General features: G+C 28.2%; 1 pseudogene; it reads right to left on the bottom strand.

The window, feature by feature from the left end:
• Positions 1-3,602: 3,602 nt before the first annotated feature.
• LOC112600028 lies at positions 3,603-17,733 on the bottom strand (annotated as a pseudogene).
• Positions 17,734-26,350: the final 8,617 nt, after the last annotated feature.

A 26,350-nucleotide genomic window follows, 5' to 3' on the forward strand; every position in this document is an offset into this window, starting at 1 on the left:
ATGTAGCGGTGGCGTTCAAATTTAGTCGGATACAATTTACCGCTGCACCAAAAGATTATAGAATTTGATTTTCACTGCTGCAGTGTGTGACGATTTTTATGCCGTTATTCGGAGGTTTCACCAAAACCTTTTTTTGTTAACGAGTAGTGACTAATAATGTTTTACGATGTAAAATTAATTAATCGGACATTTTTAAGAATTACAAGTCAAATGAAATTTACATTAATATTCAGAAACTGATTCGGGATCACTCGGAAAAAACACCCGTGGACACGTCTAGAAGATTACAATACATTTTATAAATCGTTACATTAATGAGACGTATATTTTATACATTTTGTGCGGTATCGTTTGTTTCGGTAGAGTTTTCCAAAAGTTTCAACTAGGTAATTAGGTACCTAATTTTTCACGTAATTCATAAATTGAACGTGTGCATTGAACGATGCTGTAGGCAGATCGTCTTTTATAGAAATGATTCTACTAATAATGTAACTATAGTTTTACAGAAAACATAACGCACACCCACTTTTGATGATGTACCCAATACACGAAACGTGTAAGACGTAAACATTCATAAATTAAGATTAACGTTCGCGAAAAAAATAAGCGCCTAAGTATTACGCGTTACCTATGTACAAATGTCCGTGGCAATAGCAACGACTTTATTATAATACCTATTTATTAAGTACTCGTAAAACGACGCCGTTTACTAATATAAAATAATGCCACCAAATTCGTCCACCTACGCTTGTGCCTTTAAGTATTTTTAGACATTCCAATGGTCCATAATTTACCACCGAAAAAATGTTGTTTTGATCGTTAAACCGAGTTTAATCGTCGCCCACCTCTACCAGTGTTGACTAGTTGATCTAAATTTACATATTATTATACAATATAATTATTAAGTATTTCCTTGTAAAATCAAATATAAACAACGAGGCGGAGTACATAATATACATATAAAAGTATTATCATTATATAATAGTTATAAACTGTACTGAAAATAACTGCAATACAAGTTATAATTAGCGTTCGTCATCCGTAAGCACCGCATATTTTCTGAATGAGTTCCGTCATTTGTAAATATTATTACACACATATTCCAGAGCTCGTCTACATTTTAATTTTGTTTTTATTTCCTTGATATTTTCTAGGGCACTAGAGAAATAATAATAATAATAAAAATAATAAATAAAAACAAACGTAACGCAAAGACATTTATTTTTTTCACAATCATTATAATATTATTAAACGCATTATACAGATGTCACACGACCGCAGTTAACACAATAATTATGGTAGTCGAGTTTTATTATGACAATAATTACAAATTTATTTTAAAAAAATAAATAAATAAATAAAAAACAGAAAAATTGAAATCAAACTACATTTAACGATTTAAGTATACATACTTTTAACTACTAATAACATTAATAATAGGTAAAAAATATCACAGTCAAAATATAGGTATTGCTTAAAATGTAATAGTATTTTAATCACTTATTCCTTATAGCGTTACCTATCGTTTGTCTATATAAATCAATAACATACAGTTGGACAATTTATCTCGGTTAATAGTAAAACAAATGAATAATAATTAACATAAAACCGGTAACAAAACTATTTCACGTTTTACGCATATATACGTATTCTAATATTAAATTGAATGTACCTATGTATCAAAATGTCATTGTTTGGGAAAATTGTTTAAGATTTATTTTTTCAAACATTCAACAAGATAATAGTAAATAAAAATGAAAAAAGTATTATACACTTATAGGCTTATAGCTGACAATTGTTTCAAGTGTTGGCACTTTCTGATTGCGTTAATATTATAATGCGATCTAATTTAGTCGTTGAGTACTGAGTAGGATTATAAAATAGAAAAAAATGTATGAGAAATATATATATAAAAAAAAAAAACAACAATAAACTGCAAAAAACGCATTACTTATAGAGTTATAGTTAAGCTAATATACTACAGAAAAAAACAAAAAATGCTTTCTATAATATCTTTGTGATACATATAGAATATAAATTAAAATATTATAATATGGTTAAAATAGGATGGGATTCACCTTGAGGACATAGCGCATTAATCATGATAAACTATAATATACCTAATATAATATGCCGTTACGTCTGATCTTGGTTTTGTACAAAAATTATTAAAAATAATGAGCTAAGGCTAATATTAAACTCGTGCTCAAGAACATTATTTGACATTAACCTAACCTAACTTCTTACCCACGTCCGTGTGTATTAAAAATACATCATACTATATTTAAATGTCGTATACCTTTTGTCATAAGTTATATTATTGAAATTTAAAACTCTATCATTTTATAATACTTTACGCTAGATAATATGCACGTTAAAAGCGCTTTTTCTATTACAGTATTAAAATATACCCAGTCTTGTAAAGTATTTAAATACTTTTTTTATTTGAATAACATTTTAAATACTTAAAACTTTCAAATTAGTGACAAAAATAATTGTTTAATTAAAAATGGAGTAAAATATGTAAATTTCCAACCATAGATCAAAACTGACAAAAATTAGGAGAATAAAATACATATTCTAAAACTATTCGAATATATATACTGAATACAATATAAAAGTATTCTTTACAAGACTGAATATACCACAATATATAAAATAATAAATAAATAAATAAATAAATAAAAATGAAATATAGTTAATACTAAGTAATCTACACCTATACAAGGGCTAAAAAAAAATAAAATTTTTAGTAGTGAATATTAGCGATAGCGCTTGAAATTACAGAGAGCGTTAACGTTTTAAAATTGTAGATGTAAAGATAAAACGACTAACAATAATTCATAAGTAAACGAACGGGCTACAGAGTGCATATGACTGCGTTATTATTTCCGATTAAGTGACATTGAACTTGACCGCGATTCGTTTTTATAAATAGTTATAATAATAATAATAATTTAAAGTATTCATTTGAGTTTATAATATTATTCCATAATATATGAACACAAGTTGGGCTCTTACATTATATATACAAAACCATCAAAACTTTTAAATATATATTATGAACACTCATCTTAAGTCTAAACATTGGAATTAATAGCTAAATAGTTGTTTAATATAAAATATAACAAATGTGTAATAAACTATACAATATAATATATCAGAGTAAACTCGTAAACGATAAAAAATTCGTTAGATCATTTTGAGCATATTATACGTACAATAAATAATAATAGTATAATTTATTTTTGGCCCGTATATCTTGACGATTCGTCATCGAACGCGCATATATCGCATACCTACGTAATAATTTATTATAATATTTGTTAAATTTCTTAAACACTATGCGACCGCGGCGCCGAGATCAACAAATCTTTCCTAATTACTTATTACGATATTTTTCAACATTTGCTTGATACCGAAAAACTGTATTTAATATATAACAAACAAATGTACTTTATAGAAAGCACCAAATAATTCCTTTTTTTGCCATATACGTATCATTATTCAAAATATTATTATCTTTAAAATGACACGATAAAAAATCATTTTGAAATTCGTATATTGATATTTCAATATTTAAATATCAAATGACACACTTTTTTAATTAAGCGCATAAACGATAATAATAATATATGTTTACGCATGCTCGACTCTAACAACAATTTACGTAATAATACTGAAGTCGGCAAAAGGGCTGGCATAGGACGTGGTGCGAGTACATCCTGTACTCGTGTCAAACTGAACCCGGAGGACATCGAAGGATCACGAACACGCACATTCCACGACCGCCATTTCTTTCCACGTAGTCACCTTCAGCGAGCTCGGATCCTCCTCGTCAACATGAATGATCTCCAACCGGTCCAGTTTGTGGGGCGCGCAACACGGTTTGGGCGGGGGCAGAGCAGCCTTTTTCGTGGCTGTCACCGCGCCGCCGTGACGGACCTTTCTCCGGGTCCGACTCTCCCCATCGTCACCGGCAACCCCCCCTCGATAGTTGTGCTGTTTCCACAACAGGCTCTGGATGAACGCGTGCCGGGTGGCCGGATTGTACTTGGCCGGGCACCGTCCCCGGCAAAGGCCCGCGTCGAACCACTTGGGCTCAACGATGAAATCGAAACCCGGAATGTCGGCGAACACGACACGCATCTCTTCCCGGCAACATTTGTTTCCGCCGCCGTGCTCTGTCCCGTTGTCGTTGCCCGACGACGTTTCAACCTTACAGTCGGTCCGACGGACGCGACCGGACGCGGTCGGCCGACGACGTTTTTTACCCCGGCCGCGACCACGGCCGCGACCACCGCCACCTCGCGTTTTCCGTTTCGTTTCGCCGAGGCATCGAACGGCCGCGGGCGCGAGCGCGCCGCCAGTCCCTACACCGCTCCGTCGTCCATAAAGGCGTGTAAAACGGGATGTCGGCCGTCGTCGTTGTCCGTCTCGTCTCCGAAACGGATAGATTCGGCTGCCGTCGCCGAATACCGCAGTGACAGTTCCAGAGACGCGGCGGTGGCGGTACCGCCGCGGTGACGTTTACGCGGCCGCAACAGGCGCGTCACGTCCACGTCCATCCACCGTCCACCGCCGCCGATCGGCCACGCGAGGTCGGCGACGAGCGACGGGTTTTCCTGTAGCGCGGCCGCGCCGGCCTGCCGCAGTACGCGGCCGTACACGCGGAGCCGTACGCGAGGGGCGTCTGCGTAGATTCGCACCACCGATTTGATTACCGTCACGCGGTGGCTGCCACTTCCGCGCACCACTGTATCGGTGATCGGAAACGTGATGGTCGTAGTTCGTTGAAGCACATCACCGTCATCGTCTGAAATACAAACATACAATGTGTTTTGGTTAATAATGTAAAAATGTGTACTTCGTGATGCGTGTCATTGCTCCACATCGTATAGTCAAAAGTTTAATAAATCAATAAATCATCTGGAAATATTAAAAAGTAATTTTTTCAATTAATAAGGCAAGTAATAATTACACTACTTTTCACACAAACTCTTTATATATATATTACAAACCAGCACGTGAGGGTCATCCTGCGAGAGAAGCAAACATAAAATGTTGTTAATCTTCTTTGGTAAATATTTTGGTGATTTTTCGAAATCGAAGAATTATCTCAATAAATAATAAAATAATATGAAAAGACTATAGAGCAATTAACCGTAATATTAGCTAAAAATTATATTTTTGTGATTGGAAGGCTAGAAACATAGTCGTGTTTTAGAAATACATATATATTAATATTAGATACATCAATAATAACCAATGGTTATTCTTTCTTTTTTAAAGTTAAAAAGCATAGCTTATTAGTCGTCCGTTTTGTTAACGATTCACCCCACAACTGCCCCTTTAACATCTATATAGTCGTACACATAATGCACATGATTGATATGTTTCGTTGCAATTAAAACACGCAAGTAAAGATCGTTTATGCATATTTTATTCTATATTTTAAATTATTTTAACAAAAGTTTGTGGGACATTTAAATTATTTACTTATCTTTTTATCACTCTTATTCTCCTGAGCAGTTGCTCTTTTTGTCTCTCTCTACTAATATATGCCCACTTGTTACTAATTATTATAGGTTATTTAGGAATGCACAAGTAAATCATACTTGACCTAAAATTGTATTTTATTATATACACCCACTTTAAAAAACTCTTATCCGATTGCTCATAATAGTCATTAATCAACAATCTTAGAAAAGTAAATGTAACATATATAATATATCAGTGTATTATTTTTATAATAAATCAGAACTGTAATTTAATTTTTTTATATACAAAGACGATACAATTTAAAATTTCAATTAGTTTCATTTATTAAAAGAAAATTGTACTATTACTAAGCGTATCTACATGACCATAGACCCTACGGCAAAGTATCTACTTATATTAAAATCAATATGAGAAACATTCCGTTAATATTAGCGATGATGTTGAGTTAATGATCACAAATCACAACTCTCTATACAATTGGGGAAATCGAGTTTTTAAAATATATTTTAAGTGAACATGATGTCAATTTACCACCGAAATGAAATGAAAATAAATTATAAAATTTCAGTTTTGTTTATAAATATTATTATCAATATTTATTAGTTATTAGTAATAACTTATTACACACTGTGAACGATCCGCTCGCAAAACACTGTTTTGTATCATGTGCAGAAATAGTGTTTACACAAAAAAATCAACTACTTATATAATAATATTTGCTCGCAATCGATTTAATTATTGATGTATTATGTACCTACTTGTGGTTTAATACAGTGTATTACACTTTAAAGAATAATTATTTATACGACTTGTCAATAAAATTTATAGCCTATAGTCGTTATTGTGATGATAACCCATACCAAAAATATTTCCAAATCCTACTTATTTATAATAATATCTATACTTAATAGATTACAGATAATAGTGGATGTCGAGTTTAAAAAATCATAGATTATCGGTTAGTTTTAGTACATAGATCTCTATTATATATATTTAAGAGATACATTATAAGTATAAGAAGAGTACCTATTAGGCCAAACCAAAAAAATTTAAAGCAAATTTAAATATTAATTTTACGTACATAGTTTTGAATCTAGACATAACAAACTTAAACTTAAAAGCAGCAAGTACAATTTATAATTATAATTTAGTTGATTGATTTTTAGTATCACAAACTATTGTATATTATTTAAAAATTAAAAGACAATTAAAAGTAATAAATACCTTATCATCAAATTAACCTTAATAAATACAAGTCAAAAGACAATTAAATTTAAAATTTAAAGTTTTTTTTTTTTTTAATTTTACAAAGTTTATACATTTAAGGCAAATTCAAAATGTATATAATCACAAAACATTATCACGCACATAAATTATCGATGTTTTTTTATTTATACTTGGCATATGTTTATTAGTTATTATACACATGGTCCTAACATTTACTCACGTTGACCGATTTTTTACTCGGCTTAACAAATGTAGGTCAAATGTTAAGTAAATATTTCCGATTTTATCTTCCTTATAATTTTTTTTTTTTAAATATATTAATACGTATAATTTTGAAATCTTGATTTAAGGTTTCAACTTTAAATTAAGTTTACGAAGAAATAAAGAACTTTTACGTTGAAACTCGAAAGTAAATCTACATTCATGCAGAGCCTACTCGTATTAAAAAAATAAATAAATTGTTAAATCGAGTAACAACGTTATAAGCTATATTCAGATATATAACAATGATAGCTTAAAGTTGGTAAACTACAAGATCAATCAGAAACAAATTTAAAAGACTATTAATTGTGCAATAATAAGCTATTGTAAATAAAGTTAAATTACAAAATTGTGTCGAATTCTTTAGTCATATTCAAATGAACTAAATAGTTACAAAATAAATAATTAATTTTAAATCAAAACCATGTTTTTAAGTTAACTTTTATTTATTTAGGTATGCCAACACCCAATTTATTACTTTTATAAATCACTTGCAAAAAACTTAACTTGATAGTAGGTACGTAGTTAATTAATTTTTTTTTTAATGTAACTCTAATTAAACTTAACCAAGTTGATTGAAAAAATTTTCCAATCGTCCAGTTTGATGTCATTTAATTATATTATTTTTAAACTGTTAAACTTTAATAATACGATTAATAAATATTCATGGATTAGCCCAGTACCTAACATTGCGAATCGTTACTCATTACGGTCAAACGTAGACAGAGATAGGCAATAGTTTTTATACGATAAACGAATAGCATATACACTATTATTATTTATGACGTATTACCTGTCAGCAGTTTCGGAGATTCGTCGTTTCTATTATCGCCGCCGAAGTGCTTCACTTGGCCCCGTACTAGTATCGCGGATACGTCGTGGTCGTCGTCATTATCATAACTCTCTGCCATTGTTACATCATCCTTGTCGTCGGGATCGTAAAATTCTGATTCATCCACATACAATCGCCGGAAATATTCCAAATACTTGCAATGGAATTCTTCGTTGCTGATGTCCACCTGCGTTGAAGTAAAAAAAAAAAAACGAATTATTTTTCTCTTTCTATTTACATATATTATTATGTATTATATATTTTAGACGCTTGTTCGAGCGGCTTTTTTCTTTGCTCCTGTCGCTGACGTGTGACTGTTCTCTATCTTTCACATCATTACAGAATTATTATACGCGACACACGTAACTCGACATCAATATAATATTATTAGCCGTACCGATGCTTTTCGGTGATTTTTATCGGTATAAATAAAGTATTATATGTAAATAAAACAACAACATAATAAATACAACACAAATACACAACATTCCATATCGTCAAATTACTTTTCTTTTTATAAGTTTTAACAATAAGATTAAATATATTATGAATGCGTTTAATTAATATATGAAGTAACGTAAGAGATCGCTATAGTATAGGTACCAGCGTGTGTTTTCTCTGTCTTAAGTATGTAAATTATACAAATATTTGAGTTATGTATTTCGTAATGTGATGAGAAAATTATTTATGTTTGTATAATGGTTTTATTACAATATTTTAATTTTCAAGCGCGTTTTAAATTACCAATGAAAAAATAGGCTTAGGAATTCAAAAGAAGATTAGAAGTCTTCTTATTGAAATAGTTAATAAAATTAATTTTCTGATTATTTAAGTTAAAATAGTTATTTTTAATTTAATGAAAATCAAAAAAGTGACAGCCCAATTAAATACATTTTTGAAAAAAATTAATAATTATTTTACGCAACAACATTATAAAACATATTGAATTATAAATATTTTATTTTTTACATTATAGGTATAAGTATATGAATAAATTGATATTATCCTCGTAGACAATATTAACTAATACTCGTAAATAATAATTCTAAATAGTAGTTTATACTACATATGAGTTTGTAAATTTTTTAGCAATAGGCAATGGAACCAAATTTTTTTACTTAAAAAAAAACTATAAATCAAAATTAAAAAATAAACCTGACTATAACTGTTGAGACTGCATACTAAAAATTTCTGGAAAGATAATTTTTTTGTTTTATTTAAAAAGAAAATTTATCTATTAAATTATTATTTGGTATTCGACTATACAAAAGAAATGGTATTGTTTATCATTAAGTTATGGTATAATATTGTATACAATTAAGTTAAATTAATAATAACTTAAAGTAATTCTGTAGTAAAATAACAACAGCTCCACGAATATTAACTAAATTTGAAATCATCATCAACTCGTAATTATATCGATGTTGGCATGACGATATTTTGTAAAAAAAAAAAATTACAAATTGTTGTTTACAGAGGCTCTTTCATGAAGTATGGTTTCTAAGACATTATTCTATTGAAAATCGACCTTATCGAATTCTAATAAATTATTATTCATTGATTAAATCATTAAACGATTTATTATGTTCTACACGTAGAGGATAGCTGATAAATATATGGGTATGGAGAGCGTATACTTTATTTTATAGTAGGTATATTCGTCTGAAACAATTTTGGTTCCATTAGGTAGACACTTTGTTTAAATACCATAATGATGATATAACAAACGAATTGCGATTATGAATGAAATAACTGAATTAATCTATTTTAACGATTTAGGCATGCCGTGCCATGACGTGTTGCACTAATTATAGTCGTTACGAAACATAATAAAATTATACTCCGTTTAATATGTATACGCTTTTTTTTTTAATTTCATAATAACATTGTTTTATATGCTTTATTATCTGTTTTACAGTTGTCCTGCCATATAAATAACCATCATTGCAATAAATAGTTTCGTGTATACATAATAATAATAAATCGAAAGACGCACTCGTAATATAGCACAAATACTTTATAATTCGTCCATATTACACGACGTATAAGAGAAATACAAATCAGGATTCGTAATAGTTTATCTTTCATAGTTGATTAATTTTATATAATAAAAATAATATGATTTTTTTTTCATTTTGAACCGTAGTATTGTATATGCATAAATCTATTCGAATTTTAAAATTATACTTATTTTTAAATCAATGAGTTAATTCATAAAAAAGTAATACGACAATTTCCTTTTATATAATTTCTCAGGTATCTTATGAATAAATATGTTCGTATTTATATTATTATTCATTTGGTATATTCAATAAAAATAAAAAAAAAATATTTAATTTATACATCAATTGAGACTAGTTTTTTAATTTTTTAATAGAATTACGACATGATTATGTAAGTATATTTTATCGTTTAATACTAAATGAGGGAAAAAATTGTTTCTTTTTCGAACAATTTACTAATGGATAATAATAACAATTAATAATATCGTTGACATAATGGAGAAATTAAAATTAAAATTGTAAAATCTAAAGTTTTTTTTTTTTGTCTTTTGATTATATTTAAAAATGTAAAATTCATTTGTAACTTATTCAACTATAAATACATTAATAAGTATTAAATACAGTGTAATAATATATTGACTGTATTGAGATGCTGAGATTTTTAAATTGTCACATACATAATATTATAATATTAACACATGTCACATAACTACTACATGTTTATACGTCGAAAACGATTCAACTTAAAAAAAAAGAGCTGTACCTAAGCATAAAAAATTATGTATAATAGTTTTTTTTTTGTAGGTTTTTTTTTATATTTACATATTCAGAATACGTCATTTATTACCTTCTTAATTGATTTTTTCGATGCAAGTTACAAGGTACAACGCGTAGTATTTGTATTATATGATACCTATATATTGTTTAATAGATAACGAGGAACTTGTATACAAGCCTAAATATTTTGATTATATTTGTATACACAAATTCCTTCTTAATGGACGCATGCAGACACAAATTGAGTAGGTATATAGCATAATAATATACATTATTATGTTATTTTATAATTTGAAAAAGAAATAGGATTTCAAAGACGAAACTAATGTATCGATCATATACTATTATTATGTATTGTGCACGAAACACATTAATGGTATTTGTTAAGAAGCGGAATAAACTCTTTATGTATTTTCAACAATTAAAATCCCATAACTCATTTAGTTTACGTAACCCGCATTCTTAAATTTAGATGAGTATAAAATAAAATATTTATTTTTATGTCACAGAAACTATTGATGTTATGATTGTTTTTTTTCTTATTATCACTTTAATAGTCATATACTCTTATATCTATAATACGAATCAATGAATGTAGTTATACACCTATTAATAATATCAAAAACCGGTAAACTTCACCTGTAACTACATACATTGTTATATATAATTTATAAAGAATCCTAGACAGCATACTTAAAAAAAAAACAAAACAAAATAAATATGTGCACGATACACCTTATGTTTTGGGAGCTTAAATAATGTAAATTTAACTCATATATTAGATAGGTATTTATTAAAAAAAAAAAAACTAAGAATTCATTAAAAAATGTGATTTCTCAGTTGTGATATTTTTAAATTTGGACAAAGGATTTATTAAAAAACTTTTTTTTTTAATACATACAAAAATACTAAGTCACAAACATGTAATTTTTCAATAACACCAGTCAAAGATAAATATAATAAAACTTTAATAGTATTTTAGAAAATTAATTATATATATATATATATATATATTTGAAAACGAAAATAATTTAATAATTTTTTTTTTTTTAAGTATTTATTACAGCGTTAACAACAAAGTCATAATCCGGGAAATTAATAAATTATTACTCATACGAACTTGAAAATATATTTATAAAAAAAGTATGATTTATTTTAGTATACTACTTAAGTGTGAATAACAAACCTATCTAGGTACAGAAATACTTTTGACATATCAAAGGTACAGTACATTTTTGTTTCCTTTAAAATAGAAAAGATAATACAATGTTTAATAAAGATACATAATTACCATTACAGAAACTCTAATCAATATATATTTATAGGGGCATATTTTTGTTAAAGTATACGCTTATGAGTTGTAGAAAAAAAAAACAAGAAGTCGCAATACTTTACAATCTTTACATAGTAAATGTTGTATAACGGACGTGTTAAATTTGAATTAAATGATAAATCATTAAAAACGAAAAACGATTTTAAGCGGAAATGGTTTACAACTTACAAGGATATTTTATTGCCAAAAATAAATTACAAGTATTATATAATAATTATAAAATTATTTCTTAGTTAACTTTAATCAATGTCAATAATAATAAAAAAAAGTGCATATTATTATGTATAATATAATATTATTATTATTATTACTATTGATATTTTGAAATTGCTATAAGAACTACTTTTGAAGAATCTTGTATAATATTATCAAGTCTTAGGTACAAAAATTAAAAATATCATGGATTTTTATAACTACAGTACACGTTGAGTTTTAGACAAGTAAATTAAATTTTAATTTCATACACAGTTATCAAAATTTAATTTAAATTGTTTAATATAACATATTATAGATAAAAATCTAATTTAAAATTGCACCAAACATAGAATATGCTTTAACATAAATAATTGGTGAGTATTTTAAGTGTTAGTAGTTATTTGCTTTTGAAATATAGAATCATAAAATAGAACAGGTCAAAAATTAGTATTTTATGCATAATTATACTAGTCATTTTTTTTTAGTTTTTCCAAAGTTGAAAATCAAATTTTTTTTTTGCTTCAAATTGTGATAATAACAAATACAAATTATAAAACACACATCATTGTATAATCAATAAAATCATCACTCCAATCAAAATTAAAAAAAAATTGATATTCATTTTTGTAGAATTTCAATGCGTTAATGCGGTATAAATATGTGTGTATCAGGGCTTGGAATCGAAATTATAAAATACTGGTTATTGAAACAAAATTTTATGAAAATATTGGAATCAGAATCCATTTTGATTTTTTTTATGGACTTCAATTGGAATAGGTTTATTTGTTGTTAGAACATTTTAAGGTTCCAATTTTATTTATAATAAGTTAAAATAATTGATTCATTGAATTTGGTTGATGTTGTAAATATATACATGAATTTATAATTTTCTATTTTTGTAATCTATTAAAATTCCAGTTCCAGAAAACAATAAAATATTATGAGAGTTATCAAAATAAAAATATATACAGTTACTCGCCCTTTCATTAGTCATAACTTATAAGTCATTGCCATCGTCATGATAATTTCATTCTAGTTTTGGATGTCGACATTGATGAATGACGACTAATAAAATAATGATTACACCCCTGTATAGATTTACATGGACTAATACCATAATAAATACATACACATATTATATTTATATGCTTGTTAATTTGTGAATAGTTTTTTACAAAAATAAAGTAGAATATTGTACCCAAAATCCCTAATAATACAATTGACTGTTGATATAACAGTTTTTTGTTAGTGTTGTGTGTCGTGACAGTGTACGACGTATGGCCAATGAGTTGTTTAACCGAATTAATTTATTCACACTTCAAAAATTATAATAAAGACACTACAAAATCAGTAGGTATATTAAGATAGAAATTATAAAGTAAAAGTATGTTTAATAATTTATACGTAAGTATTTATATACCTAAATATTAATTATTATGATTTTAGGTTTTTTAAATCAAAATTTGAAACTTATCTAAATTTCTACAACCCATTAAAACAACATTTATTTGATCTTTTAATTTTATGCACCTACGGAATTTATACTAAATTTTATTTTATTTTTTACTTTATATAACAACATAAGTCATAACAAATCAAGTCGTAATTTTCCCCGGCGTACGAACGTTATATCTAATTTGGCTTTTGACATAAATATCTTTTTTTCTTGATTAAATAATATGTAAAATAAATAATAACCATGTTTTTATTTTATAGGTATTTGTTCATTTTTATAGATATTATGTGTTGTTGAGGTTAATGTTTATATAACAAAAAATATTTACAAATTCTAATTTATTATTTCATTTTTTTAAATTTGTCCATTTCTGTTTTTATAAATATTTCCTTACTTATAGACTTAAAGTTCTGTAGTTCATCTGTACTTCGCAATTTTATATATGCTTTAATTTTAACTTCTTTTAATATATCAATGAATTGAAAAATGTTTGGATGTACACAAAGGAAGCGATTTTTGAATTCACTGTAAAATGATTCACAGTAATTAGCTGGTGGGAATGTCCTGTTTTTTCTGTATAATTGTTTAGTATATAGTCAAAGAATTCTTCAAGTTTTTTATTAATTGATTTGATTGATTTAATATCTGTCCATATTGATTGTATCACACTGATTTTATCACGGTTTTTTAATCATAATATGTTGTATTAATATTAAATTATATTATTAAATTGTATTTTGTTTTTTTCGTAAGTCTTTACCGGGAACCTGCAATTAGGATATATGCCTATGTGTACTTGGTGTCTTAAAATGTCAAAAATTATACAATGTAGGTATACCCACATATTACCATTTATTGCGAAACAGTTTATTATTATTATTATTATTATTCATTTTAAACATATTTATCTACCTATATAGTATGTACTTTTCAGTCGTTTGGTCACCGTGTGCAATCATTATTTCATTACTGTTTGCCTTATAAACTGTATATATAAAATAGGCACTTCATAATATATTAATATGCCGAGAGCCAAGGCGTTAGTGAGGAAACGTTTGTGAGTATACTTATTTTATAGAATAGGAGGATTATATGTATATAAGGTGTCCCCTACACTCACGTGTGTCAAACGTGGATGCGTATTTAAAATGTAATATATTATACTACAGTCAAACAAGAAATACGTGATTACTGATTAACATCGACTATACATCGACCACTGACTATAATAATATAATATTGTACTAATTTAATACTATACCTATCTGGCATCTACCTACCAAACGATTATCATACAGTATAATATGCGACATCGTCTATACGAAAGGTGATTTAAAATTTCTAATCCTATATTAGTTTATTAGTATATTTGGGTGCGTAAAATTTATGACCAAACAACGCCGCCGTTTTGAAACTGAAATCATTAAAGAGAAGCGCGTGCGTTTATAGTAATAACATTAATACAAACACACACGCGCACACATGTATATACATACATAATGCCTTTATAGTATATGATTTAACCTACACCTATACCAATAAACAAAATACGGATGTAAGCTGATACGTTTTGGATTTCAAATCATATATTATAAACGTATAACTTAACCAGCGTGTAAGGCTGGATATACACTTATTAATGAGTTGAGAAGTTTACGACTAGTTATTATCTACTTAACAATAATTTTTCTATGGATTAATAAATTAATTTTATCAATTTTTATATATTATTTAATTATAAATTATGTCAAGTCAAATATTATTATGAAGGCGTACATTTTTCTTCATTATAATTTATTGTAATATTTAGATCTGTTTAAGCACAATTGGAAACAATAAATAAGTGTATTAATTAAAAACTAATAAATATTTAGTAAAATTTAATTAATACTTATGGAAATTACTAAAAGTAGAGATGACTATAAGATTAAACTTCTATCATATTTTAAAATATAGATTCCACAGGACAATCATTCCTTATCTCACAGTTCACGTAGGTAAAAAAAATTCATGATTAAAGACCCAAGCCCTGTATTTAGTAAAATATCAGTAAATTTATAATATTTAATTTTCTGATGTATTATAAGAGTTTATTATCTAAAATAAAAAAAGAATGCTACTCACAAAAATAAATTTTATGAGATAAAAATATAAAAATTTTAGCATCCTAGAGCTCCACTACCACTATTAAATATGGGTAATCAACCACAAGTTAGTAAATCTATACATATTATTATAGTTATATGTATACTTCAAAATCTAACGTTTTTCCATTTTACATGGATTTGAATATGGATATAAAACGAATGTATTCTAAAAATGAGTCCATTCTCAGGTATATTCATAGTTATACCAAATATAATAGGCGACGATAAGGGATCATGATGCACAGATAATTTAGGCACATAGAACCGCGTTTAACTATGTATAAAAATAGTAAACATCCCCATTATGAAATTAGGGTTATAAATAATACACGATAATAACAAAACCAGCCGTGATAAATTGATTCTAAACATTTTTCAACACATATGCAATCATTTTATTTTTTCATTTATTTCGTATCACATTATATGATATCCCGAGACTAAACTCTGTTTCCCCTTACCCTATAAAAGCGGCCCGTGATATGCGTCTACGTAATAGGTACTCACATATACGTACTGTATTATAACAATATATTATTACGATGTGATTTAGTATACCCGGCGCAGTATTTATGTTTGATTGTGTTGCTCGTGTAGCACTATACATTTATTGTCTCCGTCCACTTTGTTATTAATACTTTTAAACGTATTTTTTTTATACCCGATCTCCTTTCCTTATGACCTTATATGAGGCATATATCGTATCGTAATTAATTATAGTTACGAAAATCAAAGATATTAGACAGTATTATGAAATATTAATAATATAACATATTAGATTGTATTTACTTATGTTGCTATGCCGCCTCGCTAAATTTACACCCTTACAATATAAACCGTCACATTATAATAATATACAGATAATATTAAAATACCTTGGTCATGTCGGGTAACTTTTCCAGTTTCAGTCCTTTGATTATGTTTCGACCCAGTTCCGTGAGGTGGACGTGTTGCTGCTGCTGCAGGTGTTGCTGGTGTCGATCGTCGTCTGCGGCTGCCGCGCACTTCACCGCCGTCATGAAATCGGCTAGCCGGAGGACGATCAAAAGCACGGCGAATCGGACCGCGCGGCCGACGACCGGCACGTGCGACCACCAGACGTCGGCGCTGCCCATCATAACAAGTATTGCTTTGGGTCACGAGGCGATCGCGGACAGTTGTTCGCTGTGAGGTGATCACGTCGCGGAGAGACTCGCCGTCGTCCGTTCGCGAACACGGTCGGTTTAAAATTGTCCACCAACAATAATCGACGCGGACGGTGTTTGCGGTTCGCGCGCAAGAGGCGGTATAATCGTACACGACCACGGTCAGGGAAGCGATGATGATGCACGCGACCGCGGTCCTGGGTTACTACGCTCGGTGTATTATAGCTGCGCGCGCGGGCGGCGAGAGTGCGTTATTCGTGCGCGGAGGATCCGGTGTGTGCGTGGTCGGTTGTTCGCGACCGCCGTGCACGGTCGTTAATGCGGAGTGAACGCGTGCGACCGACGGACCGCACTTTTTATACGCCGCGACGTCAAAAGTACAATTACAATATTATTATTATTATTATTATTGTTGTTGTTGTTGTTGTGGCGGCGGCGGCGGCGGTGCCGGTGGCGGCGACTACACAGCAATCGTTTATACACTACCGGCGCCCGCGAAGAAGAAAAGTAAAACAGATTTAATATTATTAGACGCGAAGCACACGCGTCTGCACGCACTGTCACGCACGCACTCGATCGCTGCTCGTTCACCGGCCGCCGCCGCCGCCGCGATGAGGTTTTTTCGTGACGATTCTCGGCGGTATTTCGGTGTGACGGTGATGACGTATCGTTGTCGTCGTCACCGCGCTCGGGTCGCCTAATTATATTATTTCATGAACGGCCGTCCGTGTCGATGGAGAATGCAACTCGAGTGCGTGTGCGTGTCCCCACAGGTGGGAAAGGGCGCGGACACTCCAGAAAATCTCTGTTGCCCCCTCCCGCCATCTATATTCTAGAGCGAGGCGTCCGCATGTAGTCGTTGTATTATGTCGTATCGTATTGGTGTTCGGTACCTACTGATTTTTTTTTTATCCGTTTCGGTTTCGACGAGAGACGCGCGCGCGTTACGAAATAGCCGATTCGAGTAGGTTCAGGTTAGGTACCTACGGCCGCCGCCGCTACTGATCGACATAGTTACGGCCGTCGGCTCACAGAAACCGACACGTGGGCGTCCTGGACGAATTTTTTTATACTGCGCGCCGAAGCTAAGATTTCTGGCTGCCATGCCATCGCGTACCACGATATTATGACTAGGTTGGGGTATAATACCTTGGTATTTTTGGTATGATATTACACACGTGTGTCCATTTTTTATGGACAGATGACCAATTAAAATTAAGTATCACATTGTTACACAAATCAAATTGTGTACTTCGCTATGATGTATTATTATTTAGCGCGTGGGCCTGGTATTCGTTAAGTGTATTTCAGGAACTGCAGTCGGAGTGCAGCTATTGCAGTCGCTACATCGTTATTGCAGTTCCGTTCAGATTGTGCGATTGTCAATCGTCGCTTACCTACGCCAAGTGACCACTTTAACCACATATATTATTATAATAAACATTAAACATTTAAAATATTATTTTCATTTTACCTACGAATTATTCAAGATTTTCATTGCCGTTATGGTTATCGGCTATTCAAGTTAAAGTCTTTCTGCGAAACGGGACCGGGACTGTGAGAGCGACTCACTACACAGCCCCTCCCTCGTCACCTCCCCGTATTGTGCATCTAGAAATGCGTGTGTAAATGCGATTGCAGGTCATCCATCGCTGCTATTGATGCCGTCGATGAGTTAATCGTTGTGACCGTCGTACTTAAATCGTAACCATATATTACATACACGCACATAAATCCATTTATAATCATATTATATTATAGTGGTAACGAACATTTGACAATGTAAATTGGTTCTAGCGTGGAAAAAACAAATGAATTTGTGACGATCGGTCAGGTAATTTCATTTCAAAATTAGGTTAAAATATAATGAACAAAAGAGTTCTAAGTATAGAATTATTACATTTTTAAAATATTGTACTATAGTGAATCAGTTATATGGCTTTTTAATTCTTAATGAAATATTTTTCTCATGTGTCAACATAGTAAAAGTGTTCACTGTTAAAATTTTGATTAACTTAAAACTAAGTTAAATTAATTTTTATCAGTTAAATCTTACAAATTAGCACTGAATATAAGCGAATCAAATATTCAAATTTATAAAAATTGTTCTTTATACAATAATATACGAAATTATGTAATGTGAATTAAAAAACTAATACATTTCTCATGGTTTCATGATTATAATTTTATTTTTGATCTCATAAATATAAAATTTGTCATTCCTATATAATAATATATAAAGTCATGTTGTAACATTAAAGATATATTGACTCATGGAACGTTTAAATATTTTTTTTTACATAAAAAAAAAAAAAACAAATAATTGTATATTATATTTAAATCAGAAAAACATTACAATAGACTGCTGTGTACTATGTTATGCCTTAAACAGCTAGCTATGCCTTAAACAGCTAGCCACTATATAGGTGTAAGTGGTGTAACTATTTGAGAAGAATGATTTACTAAAATTGTAGATATTTTTTGATAGCTACAAAAGCTCTCGATGAGCTGTGCAGTGAGAGAAAAGAAAATACACTAAAAATAGTACATTTTCAAATACAGATAGGTATTTATGTAAAATTTAAATCGTAATTTTATGTAAATAATCTATTTATTGTGTTGACACGGATTTTAACCGAATATAATATTTTTGTAGTGTATCTATCACCCTTGGCACTCGAAGAGTGTATTATATTCTGTCAGTCTCTAGTAAACAATATACTCCTAATGCAGAAACGGACATTTTCCGCTTGGATTACTATCTATTGTTAAAAATTCCTATTCATTTATTAAATGTTAATATTTTTTTTTTTAGACTGCTAGACGCCCAGACAAGGTCTGCAAATGAGAATTACTTGAAAAAAAAACTTCGAACAAATAGATATTATAGTATACAATATTATTATCTAAATCTGCGGCGGCGATTTCGCCTCGATCATTGCCATATATGTCGCCGCGACGAGAATAATAAATTATCGCGGCGCCGCGCACTAAATAAGTATAATATTATAATATAATATACACTATAATACGTATTAACTATATGATGCTGTCTTTTCGAGTAATACAATGTTTTATCTAGGTATTATTTATTTATGCAGTGAATTATATATATATACATTTATACATGTGGATAATGAAGTTAAGTATATACATATTATATTGGTTTATTTAGTTCACGTTATATGTAACACGATAAAAAAAAAATTACCAATCCGGTATTATATTATTACATAAAAAATTGTTACGAATGATAATTCTCAGAAGTACCTACCACGGGAATCTACATCTGTCCACGCATAATATAATGATTAATAATTATGTTTTATACGTCTGCGAAAACACCAATAGGTAGTAGATACCTATAGTCTGATACGCGGCTGATCTAACCATTTTATGTACGTTATAAATAAATAATTATTATATCCATTATTATTATTAATTGTATCTGGTTATTATTTTTTGTACACTTATATTATTATTATACACTTGTAGGTAGCAGACGGCTGGTGTAATAATAATAATAATAATAATAACACTACTATACCGTGTCGTAGACAAAGTAAGAGGTAGTGGCTGTACAGTACAATATAATATTATAACATAACCCAGGCATACGCGCGTGTCCTGTTGCTCGTTCGGGTCTACCTTGATGTATTAAAATAATATATTAAAATAATGACCGTACGTGCGTCTAATTGGCAAACGGCGGCGGCGGCAGTGACGAAAAACGGATGTATCATACGCGTATTTTTACTTATTACTTTTTCTTCTACTCGTACAGCTCATTGTAATTTCCGCGGAAACCGGATTGACTCACGCCGCGTATAATACATTATTATATTGCCGGGCCGCCAAACGCTATACATCAAGAGTAACTCGGTCTTGTAGAGAATATAATTTCTTTGTACTTGAAATAAGTAGGTACTTATATTTGAATATTTTAGTTTTTTTTAATATCAATCAGACAATAATATCAAGTATACATTTAATCATAATTTTATTTGTTTAAGCGTATTTAAAATTCGTCAACATAGTGAATATTTTCAAATTATTTAATAATCAAAAATTCGTGATTTTTTTTTTTTAATTTTAATGAGTACCACTGACTTGAAAATGTAATTAAAGATTTATTATAAGCTGTTTTTAGTTCTCATAATAATTAAACGATTTTAAAAATACATAGGTGGATTCAGTGGCGTGCAGTGATATTTTACACAGTGATGTTTTAATAAATGCAAAAATTATATTTTATATTGTTAGTATATAGTAATCAATTGTATATTGTTAGTAAATAGTAATACGGCAAGTTGAATTTATTTTTGTCAATAATATTACATTTATTATATTATTTATATAATATAATATGAATGTATATAATATATACATTCATTATTATACCATATTTAATTTATGTTATTACATTATAAATCAAAACATATAGTAATGGAGGTATAACTGTAAAACAATGTGAATAGTTTTATATTAAATCAGCTAATAACTTAAAATTAATTTACATATTTTGAAAATATCATTGCTCATATAAAATATAATAATCTATACGAAAAAATTTCAATTCTCATCAAAACGATTCGAACAAAATAACTGAAATCGTGATTTTTTATATAAATATCTAATTTTGTTAAATTTTAACTTCCAATTTAAACAACAACAAAAAAGTTGTGTTTATATATTTTTTAGTTCCAATATGAATTACTTATAAGTTATAAGTAAGACCGGATTATGGACATAATATAAGGGAGCTATTACTTTTGATGAGGCCCTTTCACCAAAAACAATTTCATTGTTTTATTCAGATTTAGTAATTTGTAATAAATATTAATTTATATTAATTAGTTTTGTTTAGTTTCTTTGTAATTGGTATTACATACAAGTTCAAGTGAAAAAAATATTTTATTATTAAATCAAAAAGCTTCATCGAACAGTTACTTTCGTCCAATCAATTTTTTTTTTGAAAAAGAAACAACAAATAATATTTTAAAATATTTAAAAGAAGTTGAAAATGAAATTTTCAGTTTAAAACAATTAGAAATAAAGATTAATGACGATTTGGTAAATGTTCGGTATACTATGATATTTAGTGTGGTAGATGGCAAGGTCATTAATGCGATAAAAAATATTTCAAGTGCAACATATTTTATTTGTAAATTTAATCCCACAAATATGAACAAATTAAACAATATGCATGTATTCAAAATTAATGATAATAACTTAAAGTTTGGGTTATCGTCTTTGCACATGTGGATAAGATTTTTGGAATGTATTTTGCATATAAGTTAAAAATTGAATTAGGTATGTAGAAATTACTAAACGGTTGAGTGAAGAGCAAAACGTGTTAATTTTGCAAAAGAAAGATTTAATCAAAAAGAGATTTTGGAATGAAATGGGGTTAAAAGTAGATTAAGTTACTCAAGGATCGGGGACATCTAATACCGGTAATGTATCGAGACGATTTTTAACAACCCCGAAAAAATAGTCGATATTACTGGTATAAATTTAGAATCAATTAATCGAATAAGTACGATTTTATCTGTTATTTTTAGTGGTCGTGGTCGTGAAATTGATATTGAAAAATTTGACAACTATACTAAAATGATACGACAACTTTATGTAGAGCTATATGCCTATATGATTGGTATAGAATGCAACCATCCGTACTAATTCATGGAGCTAAGGTTATAAAATATTCTTTGATGATGCTAATCGGGATTCTTTCAAAAAAAGCGCAAGAAAGTAAAAATAAAGACTATAAAAGATACCGCGAACAACACACAAGAAAATCTTAACGAATAAATACAAATTTAGACGTGTTGCATTTTCATATAATTTTTTCCGATCCTCTAGTTACATCAAAAAGAACTTTAACAAAAAATCCTAAAACTGAACTATCGACAGACGCATTAAATTTATTAACTTCTTAAGAAACAAATAAAGTAAGTGATTTAGAAGCTGATTCCGAAACAGATTCAAAATAAAATAACATATTATTTGAAAATAAACTACAAATGTGAACAAATAATAAATTGTACTTTTATGTATATTATGCTATAATATATAATACACTGTTACCTGTTATATTAAAATGTAATATTATGTGACCGTATCGACTTAAAATATTTATTTTTTTTATAAATGCATGTTAATATAATCAATTTAATAATAATATTATTAAAGTGCAAATTGTTTTATAATATAATAAAGGTAAAATAAATAATTTCCAATTCACTATTATGTTTTAGTTTATTATTTTAGGTACTTAAACTCATTTCAGGAACTTTTGGATTTTTATTTTATAAAACAATTATTTTTGCTACCTAGAAAGACTGAGACCACGGTATGTCGGTAATAAAGTGTTTAACTCCATCTTCATGTAATATAAATTTGAAATTTATAAATTGTAATATTGTTTTATTTATTTGATGCCATTTTTATATAAAAAAAAAAGAGTCAACACATTGTGACCCCTTTCAACTTACGGCCCAGGGCTATAGCCCGACTTATTCTAGTCCTTATTCATTTTTAAGTTTAGGCTAAAAAATTGTATGCATTTTTAATATGAAAATATTTTCAAAATTTCATGATTTTAATGACGAATAATAAGAAAAAAACTAAATCAAATCAAAAATGTCAAATGTCTATATTTAGTTTCAAAATAATCTATAATGTATTTAAAATGCTAATTTAAACATTTGTTGAAAATTCCAATTATACATAACTTATGAATATTTATTTTAAATTACTATAAAGTAAGAAAATTAATTTTGTTAAAACTTGTTTTGCGTAAAAATTCCTATTTTTTTCTTTTAGTTTTTTCAGATTTATTTTTTACAAATCATTGAAATATTATCTACATATGCAAAATTAATAGTTAAAAATAATAAATATCCATGATATGATCATTTATCAATAATCATATAATAATTTTAACTAAATACTAAGTATAAAGTTATTTTTCTACTGTAACTCGTATACGAAAAATATATTTTAGATTATAGGCATTAGACACATTCTACTAAAAATATAATGTAATAAAATTACTAAATACAAATGCATTAGATTTTTTTCAAAATTAATTGAGAAAAATTATTGCAATAGTCTTTATACTTTGTAATATAAATAATTTGTTCAAAAGTTGAACAAGTCAGTTTTTGAATTAGTTCAACTAACAAAAGTTATACTAAAATATTTTAATAAGTTAATTCAAAAATAATTACTTACTGTAATAATGTAATTTTATTTATTAATAAAAATGTTATGAATTTATTACCTAATCATTAAGTTTCTATTCAACTTAACCATTTTCTACTTAATATATTAAATTAATATATAAAACATATAATAATGGTTTTAATATATATGTAGGTTATAGATATAAATTATGTTTATCAGAGTTTATCATGGATAGTTGGGTATTAATTAATAATTTAAACACAATGAACAAACTTAAATTTTGATGGGTGTCAATTTTTTTAATTTTAAATTGTATAAAATATTTTACTTTGTTATTATAGCATTCTAACTAATATTAAGCTAATATTATTTAGTTGACTCCCTTTGCAGTGAAAATGTGTTTAGTTTAGTTATTTTATTGACTATTTAAAATAACCTGTTTTTATTATGTACATTTTAATAAACAAACAAAAAATGGTTTTTTAATTATTAAAAAAAAAATTATGTATACATTAATTATACATAATTATAATATTATAATCGTGATTTTCCTTCGAAAAATAAAAATATTTTTATAATATCCAAGAAAATATATTTTTACTCTAAATTGTATGTGTTAATATTTTGTGATGTATTAAAATAATTAAAAAAAAAAAATTTTTTTTTTTTGATATTTGAGTAGCATGTGTTTTGTTTGTTAAAACTTATAACACACATAAAAAGATGTTTCATTTTTAAAAATAATTATTAATTTTTTAATAATAATCTTATTTTTGAAATAAGATGTTACATAATATACATGGAAAATAATTTGATACCTTTTTAATATTATTAAAATTATTAATATTTAAAAGTATAAACACCATAATATTAATTATTATTTATTCACCTTGAATCTTAAATTATATTTCAAAAATAACTAGGTTTATTAAAATTAAGGAAATCCTTTAAAGATATGTATAGGCAATAGATTATGCGGTATTGTGGTTACTTTTTTATTAGGTGTATTTTTCTGGTACCCTCATTTCAGAATTTTGAAACCAATATTGGAACTTTTGATTGTTCTTCGTTTGTTCCGAAAGTTCCATCCTCAGTTTCATTTCTAGTTCTTTACTAATAGCCAATTTACGGTGAGGGTGCAAAGGAAATACTTACACTCCCATTTTTTAGTTTTGGAACCGGAATTAAAGCTTTGGTTGTTTTTCATTTATTCTTATTTCTTTTCGTTTTTTTTTAATTCGTTCTCAAAATGCTAATTTAATAAAAGCATAATATACTGCAGTATTTTAGGTTTAGATTAAGTTCGTATTAACGATTGGTTTCCATTGTAAATTCGTCATCATATAGAAATAATTTCAAGTATAAATCATGATTAAATTTTAAAACATAAATGAAAGAAAATATTGAACAAATTTTTATTATTTGTTTTCTCTCTCAGATCCATGCGTAACGTAATTAAAACGGTTTCACTTAAAATCATTTTTTATGACTTTTGAGTAATCACAGTTAAAAAACACATATTACAAAAATGATAGAGGATAATATTTTTGAAAGTTTAACATATCAGTTTTATATTTTTATATTATTTGACTTAGTGTTCAACTTTCAAAAAAAAAAAAAAAATTATGAATTTAAATGATGTTTAAGACATATTTAGACAAATTGATATTATGTCATATCTACCCTCAAAAATATTATTCTTTACAATTTTTGTTATAAGTGATTTTGCTCTAAAATTACTCAAAAACATCAACAAAAAAAATGATTCTGCGTAAATGCGTTTTGACTATGTTACGCATAGGTCAGAGAGAGAAAACAGTTAATACAAAATTAATATTGAACCTATCGTAAAATTATATATATATTTTTAACATAACCTTCATAATCAACAATTGTCAACACTCCAGGATCATCTAATGTATGCATCTCCAATCCAGTAACATTACATATAAAAGTACTATTGTCTTCTTAATGGACATCATCAATTTTTAATGCTCCTTTATGATATAAAAATAAACAGTTATATTGTGATATTAAACTAACTGAGCATAGATATTTTACATATAGTTCGGTTAATATTAAAGAAATTATATTAAAAGTATCATATAACTATTGATTAATAGTTATTAATTCTAAAATAATCATGGTATATAAACTTTGGTTGCACCATCGTTTTAATTGTAATAAAACTGTAATTAAAAAAAAATGTATATAAAAGACGTGAAATAGTGTTGTGCGTACATGTAGCGCATACGCAAAATGGCAAAATCCTTAACTTAAT

Source organism: Melanaphis sacchari, unplaced genomic scaffold (assembly GCF_002803265.2).
Source record: "Melanaphis sacchari strain LSU unplaced genomic scaffold, SCAv2.0 Contig59_pilon_pilon, whole genome shotgun sequence".
NCBI lineage: Eukaryota > Metazoa > Arthropoda > Insecta > Hemiptera > Aphididae > Melanaphis > Melanaphis sacchari.